Consider the following 9,821-nt stretch of genomic DNA (forward strand, 5'->3'; position numbering starts at 1 on the left):
ATAAGTATGTGATTAATTATAAGAAGCTATCATAAATCACAACCTATAACACTATGTATCGGAAAGCTTGGGTTGTCTATGTATTGTATAACATAACAAATCCCCCCTCAGACTACAATTACACAATGCGGTGCAATACTTCACGCCACTGTCCCGCCAGAATTCAGCGTCAGCCGTCCCTCGAAGCAGTTGCCAGCCACCTTGCTTGTAAATGTCCTATCTGATAAAGTCATCCACCTTACATAGATTTTTTTCGCAGCTCCAAAAGTAAATCTCGTCACCTTGCAAGTTAAGAGATCATAACCCATATGTACTACTTGCCCCCCCCTTTTCCCGCTCTTACGGGACGCCGCTCTCGTCGCAGGCGAGTATAAAAACTCGGGGTGGCTTTTCCCGGGCATCACTTGCCCTCTCACCCAACTGTTGTGCCCACAGGTACATACGTGACTCTCCCTCCTCCCCCCATTTTTTCCCCCTACGTGCTCCCCAGTGTTAGTTATCGTCTCCCCTGACGGTTACCTCGTTTACCTCCTCCTCCTCCTCTCCATCACCTCATCTCCTTGAACTTACGGCTACCTCGTTTACCTCCTCCTCCTCCTTCTCCTATCCATCACCTCATCTCCTTGAACTGACGGCTACCTCGTTTACCTCCTCCTCCTCCTCCTCCTCTCCATCCCCTCATCTCCTTGAACTGACGGTTACCTCGTTTACCTCCTCCTCCTTTTCCTCCTCCTCCTCTCCATCCCCTCATCTCCTTGAACTGACGGTTACCTCGTTTACCTCCTCCTCCTCCTCCGCCTTGTTTTTTTTCCGTAATGGAGGAGGAGGAAGCTGATAGTATCTAATTTTCTTTCTGATTTTATCTCCATTTTTTTCACATTATTTAATCAAGTTTATATTATTGAGTGTGTACGAGAGAGAGAGAGAGAGAGAGAGAGAGAGAGAGAGAGAGAGAGAGAGAGAGAGAGAGAGAGAGAGATCGTAGATTTTTCTCGGTAATATGATTGTTCAGCATTACGCAGCAGTGACTATATTGCGTCGGTGTTTATATAGCTCTAGTAACTCAGCATTATTACGATTTTGTCTCAGGCGCGCTTGAAGGGTGTTTCGTGTTGACTTAGCTGAGCGAATTTCGTCGTTTATCCAAGGGTCAAAAGGCTTATTTATTTCTTTGGTGACAAAAGGAGCGCATTGTTCCAGGCAGTTTGAGAGTACAGACGTGAGGGAGTGTACCTGGATGTCTACGTTGTCTGTAGAGGAAATTTCCTTTAGGGCGGGAGCAACGCCTATTAAGCCATCACAGGACAGGTCTTTGCTGTGAGCCCGAGATGACGAAAATTTCTCATTCCCGGCTTGCGTTTAGGTTTAGTAATTTTAACCGTTGCTGTTATAAGGTCACGGTCTGCTATAGTGTTAGGTATTATGTCTTTGTGTATTATTGCGTCATGTTTGTTAGTAACAATGATGTCTAGAAGTGTGGCTGACTGAGGGGTGACGCGGGTGTCAATAATCTGATGTAATTTATTTATACATATTATGGTACCTAGTTTGTTGCTGGTAGGTATATAGTAAAGCATATAAAAACTTTTGCTCCTCAGGCACATAATCTCAAGGTCTCGTGTATATAGCCAAAGGTTTGTTGAGACGCTGAGGGTAATTTTCTACAATGTACACTGATCCAGATGTCTTCAGTACCATTAGGCCTAGCAAGGTCCCACGTAATCAGAGAGAGCGAGCGAGAGAGATGAGTGTGTGTGGGTGTTGAAGGGTGGGGGAGTAGATAGATAGATAGATGTTGGTAATGACAACAATATCAACTAACTAAAGCATTACGAAAGCATTATATCTAAAAAAAAAAAAAAAAAAAAAGTCTCTCTCTCTCTCTCTCTCTCTCTCTCTCTCTCTCTCTCTCTCTCTCTCTCTCTCTCTCTCTCTCTCTCTCTCTCTCTCTCTCTCTCTCTCTCTCTCTCTCTCTCTCTCTCTCTTAATAAACAATGAAGGAAATCAGAAGCAAAGAGGGAAACGCATGCCGCGCCAAAACACTCGGCCGGCTCCTGCCATCCCAGACTCGACAAACGCAGCCTTTGCGCCGTCGCGGTGTTTACGATTAATTTAATATTCCCGTGAGGAGTTGTCCTGCCGTCGTCTGGGTTCCGCTCTCCCCGCCTCGGCGGTGCTTGGGAGCGTCAGGGAGCCCAAGGCCTCTCTGGCGAGCGCCCAGGGCTCAGGGGCTCCGGCAGGTGTCTCAGCTCCCTCAGGGCGTCCATGGCGGTGCTGGAGATCCCAGTGTCCAGGGGCGTGGGGAGGGGAGTGCGTTTGGTGCTGTGTGTTGGTATGGGCGGGTCTTTTCTGGGGTGAAGGAGACTCATTCGTATCAGCACACAGCACCAAGGAAGGGCGATTTCTGAACAACTCCACCAAAGGGATATTACAGGTGAAAAACACCGAAAATAAGGACAATAAACTAAAGAAACATCAGAAATAGGATAACACTGGAACGGAATTCCAGGAAATAGATATGACGGTAGCACGCCATGAGAAAAAGGAAAAAAATTAAACGAAAACACGTACAAAAATCCAACATGAAGGCCCTTGGTGCCGTGTATTGGTGCGGGAGAGCCTTCTCTGGGGTGAAGGAGTCTCGGCTGTAGCAAGATACGGCACCAGGTGGAGGCGATGTAGATACTCTACAGTGCTGTCCAAACTGTTTCGCCTATTGTACCCTTTATTACATTCTCCCCTTGTTACGAACCCCCTATGGCTGACTAAAGTCAATTATATATATCATATTTGCATTACATTACATTATATTTACGTACACGTACAATACGCGTCCTTCTTAGGTAACCAACCGTCCCTCCCTCTCTCTTTTCCTTCATAGAACATGGGAAGTTTCTGCTGTGTGTGTGTGTGTGTGTGTGTGTGTGTGTGTGTGTGTTCATCGTCTTTTCACGTACCCCTTTGATCTATGCTGCGTACCCCGAGGGGTACGCGGACCCCAGTTTGGACAACACTGCGAGTCTACACAACACTGTCACACGACACATGAAGAAAAACAACACCGGTGACAGGATAATGCAGAAAAGGAATACCAGGAAAAAAAAATCAGATACAAAACACAACATTAGCAAAATAACAACTTGGATTGAGGACTTTGTTGTGGCATGCTGGTACGGGTAAGCCTTCTCTGGGGTGAAGGAGACTCAGCTGTAGCAGGATACCGCATTAAGGAAAGGCGATGTAGATACCCTACACCACACTGTCACGCGGGAAATAAAGAAAAATAACACCGGAGACGGAATAATACAGAAGAAAAGGAAAAGGATCACATAGAAACACAACATCAATAAAGGGAAAACAACAAGGGGACTCGTCTTTTAGTTTGAGGAACATAACAGGATTTAAGTTTAAGCAACAACAAAGGATTTAAGTTTAAGGAACAACAAAGGATTTAAGGATCAAAAAAATATTTCAGTTCAAGGAACAAAAAAGGATTTCAATTAAAGGAACAAAAAAGGATTTAAGTTTACGGAGCAAAAAGGATTGAAGGGATGATAGAGGATTTAACTTTACGAAGTAAAAAAGGATTTAAGTTTACGGAGCAAAAAAAAGATTTAAGGAACGAAAGATGATTTAAGTTTAGGGATCAAAAAAGGACTTAAGTTTACGGAACAAAAAAGGATTTAAGGAACGAAAGATGATTTAAGTTTACGAAGTAAAAAAGGATTTAAGTGTACGGAACAAAAAAGGATTTAAGGAACGAAAAATGATTTAAGTTCAAGGATCGAAGTAAAGGATTTAAGTTTAAAGAACAAAAAAGGATTTAAGTTTACGGAGCAATAAAGGATTTAAGGAACGAAAGAGGATTTAAGTTTGAGGAACAAAAAAAGATTTAAGTTTAAGGAACAAAAAAGGATTTAAGTTTACGGAGCAAAAAAGGATTTAAGGAACGAAAGAGGATTCAAGCTTAAGGGACAAAGAAAGTATTTAAGTTCAAAGAACAAAATAGGATTTAAGTTTAAGTAACAAAATAAAGGCTTTAAGTTTAAGGAACAGAGAAAGGATTTAAGTTTACGGAGTAAAACATGATTTAAGGAACAAAAAAGGATTCAAGTCTACGGAGCAAAAAAGGATTTATGAAACGAAAGAGGATTTAAGTTTAAGGAACAAAATAAAGGATTTAAGGAACAAAAAGGATTTAAGTTTAAGGAACAAAATAAAGGATTTAAGGAACAAAAAGGATTTAAGTTTAAGGGACAAAAAGGATTTAAGTTTAAGGAACAAAAAGGATTTAAGATTAAGGAACAAAACGGATTTAAGTTTAAGGAGCAAAAAGGATTTAAGTTTAAGGAACAAAAAAAAGATTTAAAAAGTCGTGGAAATGAGTGAAGTAATAAAGATAAGAAGAGAGAGAGAGAGAGAGGAGATGGGAAAAAGGTTCAGAAGAGGAGGAAGTGATCAAGAGAAGGAGGGAAAGAAGGAAGATCAAAGGAAGGAGAGGGGAGAAATATGATAAAGAATAGAAAAGCTGTGGAAGTGGTGTCTTGATAACTCCTCTAACCTCTTTTTCATCGATTTCTGCAACATTCGCGGTCCTCGTTCTAATTTTCATTCTGTGGAACACCGTCTCTCCTCCTCTAAACCTCACCTTCTCTTCCTCACCGAAACACAGGCTTTTGAGCCTTTTGACAACAATCTCTACTCTGTTCCCTCCTACTATCTCTATCCTAAATTTCAATCCAAAGCTGGATGTTGCGTCTACGTGGGCAACGACATCACTTGCTCTCGTCCCCACGAAATTGACTCTTCTGAATTTTCCACAATCTGGCTAAGACTTCATTGTTATTCTATTACTTAATACATATGTGCTGTTTATCTCTCACCTAACTCTACTAACTATGTAAAATTCTTTGACTATTTGAATTCTAAAGTGGAGCACATCTTGACCCACTCTCCCTTCGCTGAAATTTCCATCTTGGAAGATTTCAATGTTCACCACCAGCTTTGGCTTTCATTCTCTTTCACTGACCAACCTAGTGAACAAGCCTACAATTTTGCCCTCCTCAACGGCCTGGAGCAGTTGGTTCAGCACTCTACACGTATTCCCGACCGTCTTGGAGACCGACCCAGCAAACTAGACCTCTTCCTTACCTCTAACCTTTCTGCTTACTCTGTTAAACTGTTTTCTCCGCTGGGCTCCTCCAATCACGACCTTATTTCGGTATCCTGTCCTATCGCTTCTGTACATCCTCTTGACCCACCGAAGAGGCGATGCTTTTGTTTTGTTTCAGCTCGGTGGGACGACCTGAGGGTGTACTTTTCCGATTTCCCGTGGAATGATTACTGCTTCAGGAGAGACCCTCTGTGTGTGCCCAGCGCATCACAGAGGTGATTGTCTCTGGAATGGAGGCATACATTCCACGTCCACTACTTCCACGTACTCACGCTAAAAGCCTTGGTTTAATCACGCTTGTTCTCGTGCTGTCAAACATAGACAGGCAGCTCACAAAAGATACCAGAGCTTTCGAACTCCCGCTAACCATGATCTTTACATTTCTGCCCGGAATCGTGCCAAATCTATTCTCCGACTTACCAAAAACGCCTTTATTGATAGAAAATGCCAAAACTTTTTTTTTTTTTTTAATTCTTCCCGGGACTTCTGGCATCTACCCAAAAACATCTCCTCCAACTTCACTTCTTCCTTTTTCCCTCCTCTCCTTAGTCGTGACAGCAGCACTGCCGCCTCATCTGTCTCTGAGGCTGAACTCTTCTCTCTAACCGTCTCTAAAAACTCCACTCTTAGTCTGGTGGAATTACACTTAACCATGCAATGCAACATATACAATGTGTTATGGCATTTTATGATGTATTAGGGTCTACTGATCATAAATCAGCCATATGCCAAGCTGGCTTGCTTGAGGATTTTTTTTTATTGATAAAAATCCAAGTTAGCTGCTGTCAATTACCAATTTGTAGCTTATCATCATAACTTTTTTTTTAATATTCTACCTAGGAATGTAATTTTGGTGGCTAATTATAGGTTTTGGGGGTCAATGAGATCATTGGAAGGGCTATTTTTTAATTCATGAACTAATTTTCATGTAAAAGTCATAATCCCATGACCATTCTTGTATTTACATGGTGTCGTGCAAACACACATTTATACAACAAGCGGTGATTCCTATCAAATTCCTTACCACTGGTATTTTACCCGCAATACAAAAGCATTAACAATTATAGTCAATCTCAAAATCATCTACATCGACGGCAGTGACAGTATTGGGATTTTTGCAGAGTCCGCAACATGACATTTACAGAATACTGAACAAGAAAGATGGGCAGTTAAACAACTGCACCTAGCAGTAGAACATGAAGAACATGCACATTTGATCATTTTCAGTACATGCAAAGGTGCTGGTGATACATCTAAAGGCATGACAACAAGAGTACACATTTGTGCATCGATGTCCATGGTCCACCCGTAGTGAGCAGGGTTGAGCTGTGGAGGTCCTTATCCATGTAAGACCTCCAAACGGCAGTTTGAAGATGTGCCCTGAATACGTGTTTTTCGAAGCATTCAGAGGTAGGTGGAAGAGTTCGTAGTTCAGGTGCCGCATTCATCTTGTGGTTTCCCATCTTGAAGGTCCAGACTTTGTTCCTGAGAGCTGTCATGCTTGTTTCTTGAGGAAACCCATAACAAGCAGCAATGATCTTTGTCGCTTCAGTGACCACATGATCGATGGGTTCCTCAACATAACCCAGTTTCCTCAAGGTAAGTCCAGATTTGAGGTCTTTCACTGCTGTAGCTTTTCCATTCCAGAACATGTACGACACAGTGCCACAACCGGTAAGGCAGTGAACAGGCAATAGATCCTGAAGGATGTCGACATGCTTTTCGACAGTGGCCAGTTAGCATAGGATATTGAGAGACTTGTCCCACACATCACTAATTCACAAGTGAGATGGTTTTCATGATATGCATGAAGCAGCAAAACAAAAATGTCTGTGTCACCTGCCTAGACAGTGATTCGAGTCTTTCCAGGAGTAGGTAGGAAGACACCTACCGAACGGGCGCAAGCCACTCCCGGTGAGGTATATATGGGAGGTGAGAAGGGAGTTGAAGCCCTCCAAAGACCCTCCCCATGTCCTCACTAACCGTTTCCCTATTGTCTCATCAACACCGGAGTGTAGCTCAACATGCTCTCTAAAGACAGATCCTCTCTCTATCCACACCACACTACATTCACACAACATACACACCTTTTCCCAAAATTCAAATTTCAAAATGGCACACCTACATCATGCCTCGGAGTCCCCGCCTGGGGGGGGTGGCACAAATTAACCCTGGGAGGACTCCCCTTCTGGCTGCCGACCTGAGAGGCGTCTTCATAACTCCTCGAACCTCTTTCTTCTCAATTTCTGCAACATTCGCGGTCTTCGTTCTAATTTTCATTCTGTGGAACACCATCTCTCTTCCTCTAAACTTCACCTTCTCTTTCGCACCAGAAACTCAGGTTTCTGAGGCTCTGTTCCCTCCTACTATCTTTATCCTAAATTTCAATCCAAAGCTGGATGTTGCGCCTATGTGCGCAACGACATCACTTGCTCTCGTGCCCACAACCTTGATTCTTCAGAATTTTCCACCATCTGGCTAAGACTTCATTGTCATTCTATTACTAAATACATGTGTGCTGTTTACCTCTCACCTAACTCAACTAACTATGTAAAATTCTTTGACTATTTGAACTCTAAAGTGGCGCACATCTAGACCCACTCTCCCTTCGCTGAAATCTCCATCCTAGGAGATTTCAATGTCCACCACCAGCTTTGGCTTTCATCTTCTTTCACTGACCATCCTGGTGAATAAGCCTACAACTTTGCTATCCTCAATGACCTAGAGCATTTGGTCCAGCACCCTACACGTATTCCCGACCGTCTTGGCGACAGGCCCAGCATTCTATACCTCTTCCTTACCTCAAACCCTTCTGCTTATTCTGTCAAACTGTTATCTCCGTTGGGCTCCTCCGATCACAATCTTATTTCTGTATCCTGTCCTATCGCTCCTGTACACCCTCTGGACCCGCCGAAGAGGCGATGCTTCTGGCATTTTGTTTCAGCTCGGTGGGACGACCTGAGGATGTACTTGTCCGATTTCCCGTAGAATGATTACTGCTTCCATGATGGAGACCCCTCTGTGTGTGCTCAGCGCATCACAGAGGTGATTGTCTCTGGAATGGAGGCATACATTCCACGTACTTTCTCTACTCCTCACGCTAAAAAGCCTTGGTTTAATCACGCTTGTTCTCGTGCTGTCAATGATAGAGAGGCAGCTCAAAAAAGGTACCAGAGCCTTCAAACTAATGCTTACTACGAACTTTACATTTCTGCCCGGAATCGTGCCAAATCTATTCTCCGACTAACTAAAAACTCTTTCATTAGTAGAAAATGACAAAACCTTGCTTTCTCTAACTCTTCCCGTGACTTCTGGCATCTAGCCAAAAATATTTCCTCCAACTTCACTTCTTCATCTTTCCCTCCACTCCTCAGTCCTGACGGCAACACTGCCGTCTCATCTATCTCTAAGGCTGAACTCTTCTCTCAAACTTTTTATAAGAACTCCATTCTTCAAAATGATGTTTTCTATGCCCTCTCTGGCCTCAATCCTCAGAAGACTTATAGACCTGATGGAGTGCCTCCTATTGTCCTTAGAAACTGTGCCACCGTGCTGTCACCCTGCCTGGTCAAACTGTTTCGCCTCTGCCTGTCAACATCTACCTTTCTTTCCTGCTGGAAGTATGCCTTCATACAGCCTGGGCCTAAGAAGGGTGACCGTTCCAATCCCTCAAACTACCGTCCTATAGCTTTACTTTCTTGACTATCTAAAGCTTTTGAATCAATCCTTAACCGGAAGATTCAAAAGCACCTTTCCACTTCTGACCTTCTATCTGATCGCCAGTATGGGTTCCGCAAGGGCGTTCTACTGGTGATCTCCTCCTTCCTAACTGACTCTTGGTCATCCTCTCTTAGCCGTTTCAGTGAAACCTTTGCTATTGCGCTGGACATCTCAAAAGCTTTTGATAGGGTCTGGCACAAATATTTGCTTTCCAAACTACACTCCTACGGTGTCTATCCCTCTCTCTGTACCTTTATCTCCAGTTTCCTTTCTGTCTGTTCTATTTCTGCTGTGGTAGACGGTCACTGTTCTTCCCCTGAACCTATTAACAGTGGTATTCCACAGGGTTCTGTCCTATCTCCCACTCTCTTTCTCTTGTACATTGATGATCTTCTTTCCAAAACGATCTGTCCTATCCATTCTTACGCCGATGACTCCAGTCTGCATTACTCAACTTCTTTTAATAGAAGACCCATCATACATGAACTTAACGATTCAAGGTTGGAGGCAACAGAACGCTTAGCCTCAGACCTTACTATTATTTACGATTGGGGCAAGAGGAACCTGGTGTCCTTCATCGCGTCAAAAACACAGTTTTCCACCTATCTACTCGACACAATCTTCCAAACAACTATCCACTATTCTTTGACAACACTCAGCTATCACCTTCCTCAACACTAAACATCCTCGGTCTATCCTTAAATCAAAATCTCAACTGGAAACTTCATATCTCATCTCTTACTAAATCAGCTTCCTCGAGGCTGGGCGTTCTGTACCGTCTCCGCCAGTTCTTCTCCTCCACACAGTTGCTATCCATTTACAGGGGCCTTGTCCGCCCTCGTATGGAGTATGCATTTCATATGTGTGTGTGTGGGGGGGGGTCCACTCACACAGGTCTCCTTGACAGAATGGAGTCAAAGGCTCTTCG

This window comes from Eriocheir sinensis, unplaced genomic scaffold, assembly GCF_024679095.1.
Source record: "Eriocheir sinensis breed Jianghai 21 unplaced genomic scaffold, ASM2467909v1 Scaffold138, whole genome shotgun sequence".
NCBI classification, from domain to species: domain Eukaryota; kingdom Metazoa; phylum Arthropoda; class Malacostraca; order Decapoda; family Varunidae; genus Eriocheir; species Eriocheir sinensis.